The sequence below is a fragment of the Dama dama genome, chromosome X (assembly GCF_033118175.1).
Source record: "Dama dama isolate Ldn47 chromosome X, ASM3311817v1, whole genome shotgun sequence".
Lineage (NCBI taxonomy): Eukaryota > Metazoa > Chordata > Mammalia > Artiodactyla > Cervidae > Dama > Dama dama.
In genome coordinates, this window is record NC_083714.1 from 56,719,737 (window position 1) to 56,731,737 (window position 12,001).

General features: G+C 47.7%; 1 pseudogene; it reads right to left on the reverse strand.

Annotated features, from left to right (window-relative positions):
- Positions 1–103: 103 nt before the first annotated feature.
- Positions 104–12,001, reverse strand: LOC133052667 (PAX-interacting protein 1-like; annotated as a pseudogene).

A 12,001-nucleotide genomic window follows, 5' to 3' on the forward strand; every position in this document is an offset into this window, starting at 1 on the left:
AAGAACAGTCTACGAAATTCAATGGGCCTCTCAGTGGTTCTATCACTAACCCTGGCAGTAGTGCCCTAACCTGTGGGGTCACGGAGCACATGCAGCTCTGACACTAATGATGAGAGGGGCCCACCCACCGCCTTCCCAAAGGATACGACTCATAATCCAGTGTCTGAGTGAGCACTCCAGTGAGAACAAACTCTGCATTGTGAACATCTGCAAGGAACAAAGACAAAACCTGTCAAACAGATGCACCTGCCTGCACCCATGCACACCAACACGCAGCAGAGCAATGAACATAACTAATCCTCTGGCAGAATACTTTTGAGACAAGTGAAGGTTATTTTCGCAGGATATTAAAATCATTTCTGACATACTCTAAGGAAAAGAAAAGCAGCTTCTTGGTTACTGAGCCTCATATATGACATTGATGCATTCAACAATGTGTCACTTCTGTGCACATTATCCTGCTTATATTCCATGAATTTCTGGAAAGATGGCTCTTTAGACAACACTTTGCCTCCTGCACATTCCATAATCGCTTTCATGGTTGACAGACATGGGCAGATCCCAGCAGTGATGTAAAAGTATTTTGCCTAAAAATGAAAATATGTGTACTGGTTTCAAACTGAAATTTCAGTGTGTGTAATTTCTCATCCTACCCAAGAAATTTGACAAAATGCCTAATTTCATGGAGCTACATGGTACTAGATTCCCCTGGTCCCCAACCTGAAGTGGGCCTGGCAAACAGACATGAAATTTCAGAAATAACATTCTCATATGCTAGGTGTGACCTATAATTATTAAAAAGTGACTAGAACTTTAATTCCTGTAAGATATGAAGTATTTTGTGATAAGAGTAAGAATAAGAACATTTTTCACAATTCCTAAAGCTCAAATGGAGTACAAAATGATTTTGATGATTAAACTTCTCTAATTTCCTTACTCTTAAATGTACCAGAAGTACCATTTTGTTTAAACTCCTCAAACATTTAGCAAAACAGACTATTTTAGGTAATGTACTCTTAACTCAGTGCTGCCAATCTCTTTTGATTCCTAAGTTGGCTCCTTAAGAGTTAAAAAAAAAAAAAACCTGATTATCTCTATTAATCTACTAAGCCACTGTTCGATACAAACATTTTTCAAACTGTTCTATCTTAGAAACATTTAAACACTGTACTCTAGAATTATTAGACACATATTCAGTTAATATTTTCTCAAGAATGTTCTCCATTTTCCAGCTGAATATACATTTTATGAGAATAGTATTAATGTAAGTTGTTAAAGCAAAAAAAAATAAATATCTTATAAATTATTCATAGTATGCTCTCTGAACCCAGGTTATTTGTAACGCATCTCTTTCCATATCGATTCTCTTCAACCCGAACAGACCCTAGAGGAGGCCTGACTGTGCAGGGGGAGTGGGGAGAGCCCAGCTCTCTGGGTGCAAGCTGCCTGGCCCATCACAGTCGCCCAGCTTGAGCAGCTGATCTGAGCTCCAGTCCAGGTGTACCTTGAAGAGCAGAGAAACCTGTGCCCTCCTCAAGGACTCCTCCAAACTAAAGGAGAAAAGCACTTCGGCCTCCGCATCTTGGAAAAGGTAGTTCTGCTGTCTGAAAAGGAAGACGGGACAGCCTCAGAAAGTGCCTGGCACTGGGGTGTACCGTGTGTGACTGGCTCCAGGTGCCCCAGTGAGCCAGGTGCTGGCATCCACCTGTGAAACCTGTGAATGAGTAAGTCACCCTGATTATATTTCATTTTCCTTCCTCCCGAAAACAGCCAGGCCAAAGACACTCTTTCTCATAGATCAGTGTTTCTCAGCTTTCAGGAACAAATGTCCTGAAAGCTGTGAACCCTCCTCTCATCCCTGGGCAGCCCCCCACCTCCCCCTCAGCTGTAACTTCACACTGTTGGGGGGCCACAGCACCCCAACCCAAACCCAGGTGAAGAGTGTCCATGTGGAGGGACAGGCCAGGAACCAGGTTCACGGCCAGCTTGTGCTCACAGGGACCAGTGACTTCAGAGCCACTGGACTCCAACTGAGAGTCAATTAGCCACATTTTACAGATGTACCAAAAACAAGTTCCTTTTATACATGAATATGTACATCAATTTATAAAGAATGGTTTTACCAGATTTTGACGATCTAAGAATATTAAAATAATACCTAATTTGTCAAAAAGTAAAGATCACAAAGTATTTCAATCTTCTTATGAATACATCTCATTCAGAAAAGCTTTTCATTTCATCATTGTAACCAAACTAACAGTCCAGGGACAGGCTGAGTCAGATGACACGCTGTAGGGCTGACGGGCCACATGGTGGGTCTGTCACTTGCCCTTCTCTGTTTAAAACAACACGTTAAAAATGAGAAAACCATTCTCAGCTTAGACAACATAGTTGCTGCCTCCATCAGGTCACTCAGGAGACACTGAGATATAATGACTGCTAAAAATGCAAGTCCATCAGCCACCAGCAGAAAAAGAAAGCACCACACTAGGTGAAAGAAGACAATAATGTCTAAAAAATGAAGTTAAAAAACGAACAAAGAAGTACTTTCATGCATGAAGTGATATAGTTGAATGAAGTGATGTATTTGAAATGCTAGTTTCTATAGCATGATGAAGGTTGCTGTGCCTGCTGAAGAGCCGTGAGGGAGGACAGGAAGCAGTCCGTGTTTAAGGTGAGAGATGACACTGAAATGAACACAGTAGCTACAACAACCCTGGGTTTCTAAGAGAAGAAGACGAGTTATATTAACTTGGACGGAGTTGTGGCAAGAGTCAAACTTTTCACAGCAGTGCAAAGGGCATGTGTATTCCAAAAAGAAATAACCTACATAATTAGTGTCCCAAACTATATAGATATAAATACAAAATGTCAAAATACCCCTCCCCCATGATAGGAAGCGTCTAGTCTTAAAGCTGTCAGAGCCCAGGCAGGGGCGGTGTGCTGCAGGGGTGGGGGCGCAGGGATGGCCGATGGCGGCTGACTATATGGGACTCATCCAGGAAGCTAATGTATTTAGGACATTGGGAGCAGGCATCTCACTGCTGGAGTACGGACACAGGAAGGGAGAGATGAGCATGAGCCCTGTGGTGTGGGACTGGAACCGGACAGACAGACAAGAGAAGCACTGTGTGAGTCAGCTTGGCATAGGCAGACCCCATGGGCCTGAGTGCCATCAGCTCCCCAGGTCTGCCCTGAGATTGGAACTGGGGGTGGGGTGGGGGGTCCCTGGGACATGATGGTGCCAGTACCAGGGCAGAAAAGCCTAAGACAAGTCTAGGACACTCTTGTTTTGCCAAAAGCTACCAGGTGGTCACAACTGATGGGAAGAATGGAGAGGAGACCAGCAGTCACTGGTCACAGCAGGGCGACATGGAAACAGTGACAGCCCCATGGTCGAGAAAGAAAGGAGACATGTGAGGAAATAGGGGATAAATGAGAGTTGGTCGAGGAGCAACAGCAACTACAGACTTCAGAGTGCTTCCCACAGATGGCTCGAGAGCAGCACCAGGTGAGAGCAGGCAGAGCAGAGAAGGAACCACCGTGGACACCACCCAAGGACCACCTATGCAGCCCCCAGCAGGAGGCGTGTGGGAGGGGAGCGCAGAGCAATGGAATGAAGGTCCCACCACAGATGCCCATGCCTGTCCTGGGGGTTGGTGACCCACACTGTCCCCCCAGGCCACTTGCCCCATGTTCCCAGGACACTCCTGGGCTCCCTGGCCCTGTTGCATTCACTGTCCCACACCTGGAACCCCATTGGACAGCCAGCATGACATACAGGATGTATCATCAGGAGAACAAGGCAAGGCTACAGAGCTCTTCCCCAGAACTTCCCCAATTACCACAACCTTCCTATTTCACAGTGAAATGCACAGATATCAAATGCCTCACTGGGACATGAAATAATTTGTTATTTATTCATTTAAATTCACAGAGTTAAAAAATGAACTTGATCTTTGCTGGGATGAAAATGGGGACAAATTTGAAGGCAAAAACCCTTCTAACTGGGCATCCAGTTGACAAGGTGCGGCTCGGCCACTTACCGATGAACTGGCACTTGAAGCACTCCTTCAGCCACTCGGGGGTGACGATGTGCTTCACCACGGAAATGGCCATCAGGAACTTGATGATCTGCTTCACCTTGCTGGCGATGAGGTGGGTGCACTTCTGTGCAGACTCGGCGACCTCCCCACCCAGGATGTGGAGCTTCTGAGGGCTGGGAACACAGAGCAGAGGTGAGACCATCTGGTCTGCAGAGCCGCCCGCCTGCCCACCCACAGCCTGGGACTTGTCTAGATCATGAATGGGGCTCTCGGCCGCCCAAAATGGTGAAAGCGGTGAAGCCAGACCTACGCCACCGTGCGAGCAAAGTGGAAACTGGAAGTGACAATGTACATTTCCCTAATCCGTGCCACACAAGTCAAGATTAAAGCAGGACCTCCACTGGACACCAGGAGGACACCCCTTTGAACAAGTAGAAAGCTCTGAGAACAAGGCAGCTTGCTACATAAGGAGTGAACCTCCCAGGCTGTCTACGCCGAAGTGAGTATTGATAAGGCACGTTGAGACACAGTCTCTAAGAAATGATGACACAAAAATCAACCTAAGACATAGACATGTAAAAGATGATCTCTTTATACCCAGTTTTAAAAGTTAAAAAAAGAATTTTATAGTAGTATTTATAATTATTTCTTTTCCTTAAAAAATAAAGGGAAATATTTGAATCCCTGTGACACAGGTCAACTCTACTTTAACCATCCCATCCCCAGACACAAGCCCACAGTCCCTCCTAGTGTTACTTCCAGAAGTGCATTTATGTAAATAAATACAAAAACACCTGTGACCCCTGGGCCCGCCCCACCAGAGAGAACAAGTCTTGAGAAGATGATGGGTTCATTTAGGAAACCTGAGGGGGCACAGCTACTCTCGTAAGCTAATGTCCTTACGAAAATGGTATTTGCACAGCTTTGCTAATGTGTGATTACAAGACTGCTCTTGGTCTCCTCACCTGAGTCGTCCTAAGAAAGCAAGTGTCAAAGGAGGAAGTAGCAGCAAGAATAAGGTGGGAAGGCAATGATGTAATGATGACAGAGTTTATGAATACACATGATGAACACTGTTACAACACGGTATTCCTGATTACATGTTAACTTAATAAATCTGCTCACCTAAAGCAAATATAAACAGAAAGGAACATTCCTAAAAATCCTTATGTGAAATAGAAGGAAATTTCACCATTATGTACTCTTGAACTTGAATAGACTCAAATCCAATGAAAAGCACAAAAGGGGTCAGTTCTGGTGGTAACTTCTTGGTGGGAGGCAGAATATCTTTGATTCTATGAAACACACATAAAAGAGAACGGCTATTACTTCCCTAATATGTTCTTTACCAAACAAGAGAGTTTAATTTTAACAGCGTTAAGAACCTCTGAGAGCTTTACCTGTGTGTGGTTTTCTGTTCTTAAAGGGAAAGTGCAGTGATTCACCTGCTCTTTCTTTCCCACCATTTACACAAAGTCATCCCAAAGGACTCTAACCTGGCACCCCAGGGGAAGGGCTGATCAGGCACCACCCCCTACCCCCCAGCCTGCACTGTCCCTGGGGGTCTGTGAGGGTGGAAGGGAGGGCTTCCAGGGCCCTCTGTGGTCCCCAGTCCCCCACCAAATCCCACAGGACCCCTCTCACCCCAGAAGCTCTGACACAGAACAAAGCTGGTTGACTGAAGTACACACTTCATATTCAACTTCTTTGCTTAAATTTTTTTCAAACCCTATTTTTAGCTTATATTTGAGACAGTGTATTAAGTTAAAAAAATCTGTAGTGTTTTAATGACGTATATAATCACATAAGTATGCTTTTACTAAAGAATCCAACAATCCCCAGATTGAGTGGCTGTGGGGACTGGAAGGAGGGGACTGAGGAGTAGGGAAGAGACAAAGACCCTCACTAAATGCAGTTCAGAGGGTCTCTTGGTTCCAGTTAAACCACTGGCTTACCTCCACCAGGTGAGACCAGAACAAGTCTGACAACACCCTCGCCCCAGCCCCACAGAAGGGGCTCCATCCCCCATCCTGACCTGGGTCAGGAGTCGGACGTGGGCTCCCGGGCACACACTGAGGATGCCTGGAGCCGGGTTCCAGTCCCCCTGCCCCCGTCCCACCACAGCAGCTCGTTTCACACAATGGGGGTTCTGGCAAGATAGAAAAAAGATAAAACAGAAGATTGGACTTTTTTTTAATAAGAAAGGTAAAGACACTGGCTAATCCCCATTTATCTCCAGTGATGAAACGAGAGATGTCATGATATAGCTGCAATGCAAGCAGCACATCCTTCCAAGTCCTGGTGGTTTAGTCGCTCAGTCGTGCCCAACTCTTTGTGACCCCATGGACTGTAGCCCACCCGACTCCTCTGTCCATGGGGATTCTCCAGGCGAGAATACTGGAGTGAGCAGCCATGCCTTCTTCCAGGGGATCTTCCTGACCCAGGGACTGAACCCATGTCTCATGTCACCTGAATTAGCAGGCGGGTTCCTTACCACTAGTGTCACCTGGAAAGCCCTTCCAAGTGAAAATCTTAGGAATTTCCCCAACTGCCACCAGTTCCTAGAACAGACTGTAAAAGATCATCAACCATTAAAAAAAAAAAAAACAAGGTGATTCTTCTCTACCTCGCACTTTTGGAAGAAGGCTGGATATTAGTTACTTCATTCTGCTTCGGTTTGGGAGGTAGTCTTACACCCTGTAATTAAAGTATGATTTACCTTAGTCAACCACCCCAGTAACACAGCAGCTTCTGAGTGCTTTCTACCCATCTCACCACACACAAGACACACTCCCTAAGGCACAACTGGCAGAGACCACGGGCACCTGCGAGCTGTCCTGGGAGGCCCTGGTGCTGGCCACCCTGTCTATTCACCAGACCCAACAGTTCTTTAAGATGTCTTCACCCCTACCTCAGCTCTTGAGATAGATTTAATCCTCAACCGTGAACTTTTCAAAACACATTTTACTTCAAACATTTTGTGTCCCAATGGAATTTGGAAAACATAATGATTGCAGTTTCACCCCTCCAGAAAGATGGAGGTTCCCCTATGAGGGTGCAGGACTGTTGGGTCACAGGACACTGGAGGGGAAGGCAGGCCTCTGATGGCCACTCTGTGTCCCGCACACAGCACCCATGCTCCTAAAACCAGCTGGAGGCCCTGACGTGCAGAGATGTGGAGCCCGATGGGGAGCCGGTGCCCCTGCAGTTCCCCACAGCCAGCCTCACACTGTGGCTGCTGCCCCCTCACCCCTTCCTTGCCTCTAACCCAGTCTTTCTTCCACAAGCACACTCATTTGTGTTATACTGTTGGAAGAAACCACCTCTCCATCCGGGATGATGGTGGAGATGACCCTCCCCACCAAGGGAAAGGCAGTCCTTACTCATTTCCTACCAACCAACCCCTGGCACTCCAGTGCTGAACAGCCCACCCTGAAGGCATCCCATCAGAGACCCCAGCCAGTGACCTGGAAGTCCACTGCCACAGTGAAGCGCTGCGGTCAGGGCTGACACTCTGGCGCCCCAGTTCCCACCTCCTGAACCCCATGGAAACACACGGTCTCCCTGTATTCTGCTCTGCACCTCTGTAAGCAGTCATGTAGCTCTCTGAAGAAGTCATGGAGCTAATGTGTGTCATGTGAATGAGTAACTCCCAATATCATCAACGAAGAGGATAAAGACAACGGTGCACTGAACAGCTTATGACAGGCGAGAAGATTCAGCCCTCATTGGTCATGACGGCCAATTACTAAAAGAATTAGTTACAGATACAAACATATCCCTACTTCTTTGTAACACAGTAACAGCCACAGTAAGATGACTAAGGTGACATACCATCAGCAACTCTGCTTACACTTTCAACGGAACTCTCCAAGCATCTGAAGAGAGAAACAGGTTACTTTTCAGAAACACTATGTACATAAAGGAGCCCTTATCAATGTAAAAGCCCTTTCAGGACACATACACACTATTATATATAAAACAGGTTAACAATAACGACCTGCTATATAGCACAGGGAACTCTACTAAATACTTTTTAATAGCTACATGGGAAAAAAATCTTTAACAAAAGTAGATGTATGTACAAGTATGACTTATTCACTTTTTTTGCACACCTGAAACTAGCATAACATTGTAAATCAACCAACTTCCAAGAAAAAATCAATTAAAATGAAAGTGTATCAGTAATAACAGAAATGAGACACCTCTCCAGGTGCAGGTCATCTTGAACATGCAGTTGCTCAGGTGATGGCCTCCAGTAAGAGAACCATGAGGACTTTTCCTAAGTTCACAGGGAAGCCTGGCAGGGGCTGAGTGTTCTGTATGAGACAAAGCTGAGCAAACCAGCAGCCTGTGGCCCAATGTAGGCACCACCTGCTCGTGTGTGCTGAACCCTGGACAGTTCTGGGAGCCCTGCGCTCTGGCGTCCGAGGAACCGTCTGTGATGAGCACAGCACATGGGGGTGGCAGCCCGGCTGGGCCCTTGAGGACACGTGTTAACCGAGGAAGGGCCTGGCGTCTGCACCACGGCTTCAGAGCAGATGTTACACCCAGGTCTGTCCCAGGGAAGCAGGCAGGCCGTGGCTGAAAACCAGAAAGGGCTTTCTTGCGACTGAGGCTGTTAGGACCAGAACTGGACAGGCTCCTTCAAGGGAGTGCATGTTAAAGCAGCATTTGAGTAACCACTTCCTGGAGTGACGCTCAGGTGGGTAAATGGGGTTAAGCACCATCTGGTGTACAGTCAGGGCAGTGGGCCTTCCTCAGGATCTGTGCAGCAGAAAGTGGGGGGCGCGGGGGATGCCACGTCTTACAGAGCAAGTTAAACGAGAGCTGGCTTGAAAGACAAGATCAAAAGGCTTTTGAGTGTTCCTTCCACTTCTGAGAGTCCATTAAAAAAAGCAAACTAAAATACAAGCCAATAAAACTCCTGGGTCCAGTATAGAGGGAGACAGTGTGGAGAGGAAACAAGAGATGAGATAAAAAGGACGCAACCCCGAAGCCAACAGCGGCATCTGGAGCACCAGCCCATGGCCACGGGGAGCCAGCCTGCTTACCCAGAAGGTTCAACACCAGGTGCGGGGTTGGGGTAAAGGGCGTCCTGCATGCTGAAGGCGGTGTAGCAGCCATACTGCATCTGCCACAGGGCCTCGAAGTTCCCCAGCAGGATGTCCCCCAGCCACTGGGCATTCAGGCACGGGATCTGCTGTTCTTTGGCTTTCTTGTGCTTTAAACAAGTCAGTCTTTTTTGGTGGGAGTGGGGGGGAGGAGAGAAAACACATTCATTAGAGTTACCGGAGTTCAAATTTGTACTTCTGTTAACACAAGCCAGCCCACACTTGCTCGCAATGGAGGTGGCAGGGACTGTTCTACAGAGCTGATCGGGCTGTAAGAAGGTGTTCACGTGATCGCGAGGTCATTGGCCAGTGTGCTTTCACCTCACCACTGTCACCTAATTTGACTGCACCCTCTTAATCATCTAATTTCATTCTTCTGCTACCATTACCACGAATATCACTGCCATTCTTTAAGCAGACTCTGACATCCACCATGGAACTTGGACAGACTGAGAGACCCAGAGCAGGCTCATGAGGGCTGAGACAGAACCCTGGTCAACTGAGGGACCCGGAGCTGCACTGTGTGGGCTGAGATGGAACCCTGGCTGACAGAGGGAACCTGAGATGCCCTGTGTGGGTCGAGGGCAGAATGCCGGCTGACTGAAGGACCCAGAGCACTGCCGAGCAGGCCAAGGGCAGACGTGGAGGTGGCCGCGTTTACTCTCTGTAGATGAGGATGGTGTTGCTGTGGCACAGGTAGCCCATGTACTTGGCACCTGCCAGGTACACCATTAGCTTCAGGTCACCCCTGTCGCTGTCAACAAACCCAGTCACAGAGAGAATCTGGGGGAGAAAAGGTCCAGTAAGGTCAAGAGGTAATGACAGTTTAACCCAGTTAATACAACTCTTTCTTCTCCCTGTTAGTTGTGATACAGACCCACGTATTTCCATTCCTCCTCTGGCATTGAGGGGCACCTCTGAGAGTGCTGTTACTGGTGACAGTACTGCACATGATCCAGCAAGAGGGGACGGAAACAAAATATACCAAATGGGGAACGCTTTCCTGTGTTAGCATGACAGGGTTCAGGTCATGTTAACGAAGTTACTTTATTAAGCCTATGAATATTGGTCAGTTCTTCTTACTGATCCTGGTTTTGGGCTCATCTGATAGGGAGAACTGACAGGAGATGATGTCTGAGAGTCATGTCTGACTCTTTGCCACCCCATGAACTGTAGCCCTCCAGGCTCCTCTGTCCATGGGATCCTCCAGAAAAGAATAGTGGAGTGGGTTGCCATTTACTTCGCCAGTGGATCTTCCCAACCCAGGAATCGAACCCAGGTCTCCTGCATTGCAGACAGACGCTTTACTGTCTGAGCCACCAGGGAATAGGCATTTATTAAACAGTGTCAAAGACTTGGGAGAATCCATTAAATGTCAGTAAGCTGTGACTGTTACAGGGGGACAGAGAAGGAAACAAGATGCTAATTTCATTCAGGAGCACAGGGGGAGCCTTATGTGCTGGGAGCACAGCTTGCCCCCCGGGGGGAAGGCCACTGTAAAGCGCAGGGCCGGATGGGGTGGCACCAGCTTCTTTTTCTTCAGGATCATGTTCAGCCAGTGAGCCATGATGCACCTCTTCCTCTCCTTTATGGCCTGTGAACACAACAGTACAGGCCAGTCATTGGAGGCTTTACTGCAGGTGACATACAGAACTGTAAGGGTGTGTAACTACAAGGTCACTTTTATTGGAAGTCCTATAAATAGAGGAATTCCAGGAGCTTACAACTCAATTAACTAAACTAATAAACTACAGCAGTGTCACAGGTCAACTAGAACACAACCCGAAACACAGGAACAAGAGCTGATCATGGGGAGGAAAGCTGACAGCCCAGGAAATGATTTTAGTCATGGAAAGAGATGACACTTCCAATCATCAGATTTCGAATTGCCCGTGAGAACACAGTGAGTTGCAAAAACGTAACTGCCTCTGGAATTAACCATGGGACGACCCCTATGTGCTCTTCACCAGGTGTTTCTCAGAGGCCATGTACCACATACACACTAACAGCAGTCAGCCTATGAAGAAAAACCCATCAGAGAAGAGGAGAAATGAAACCTGAGGGGATGAGCACAAGCAGCACTGAGGGGGAGCTGCCAGTCAGCAGCTGCGAGCGACCCTGCTCCTGCTGCTCCATGCTCAGGTGGCCCTGCCAGGGCAGACGGTGTCCACCTCCCCCTCACAGGGAACCTGCCTTTCTTTCCTGGTCCTCACAGACAGAGAAGCAAGGAGCCACAGAAGTGTCCACATGCCAAAGGTGGATGGAAATCAGTGAGGTGGGGGAAAGTCCTTTACAAGCATGACCATCCCAGCATTGCTCAGAGCTCTCCTGGTCACAGCAGAAATGAGCCCTCACCTGTGCAAACAGCCCACTGACCTGACTCCTACAGAGCAGGTGGGTGTAGCAACTCATGAACGTGGGGTCCACAGCTCCTCCATGCACCTAGATGATCTGCACATACACGACACCCACTGTCAGTCAGCTCCCATGCCTGGGGAAGAGGGACTTGTGATCTCCAATTGGACAGCAATTCACAAGATCCACCACATACGTACACAGTGTATTTCCCAAAGTGTGAACAAACTATGTTATGTCTACGGGCTTTCCCACCCAGCACTACACAGCAAAAATGAACTCTAAGCCCTGTTTCATCTGAACTTATGGAGGAAGAGTGGGATGCTCTCTTTCTAAGACAGGGCAATGTGGACATTTTAGATAAAACCAGCTGTTCTGTGCTGTGGGGCATCCCACATCTCAGGGGGCCGGCTGCACCCTGACCCGCACCCCAGCTGTGGCGAAGAGCACTTCCTCCGCTGGGACAGTGAGAAAGGTTTCAGACAT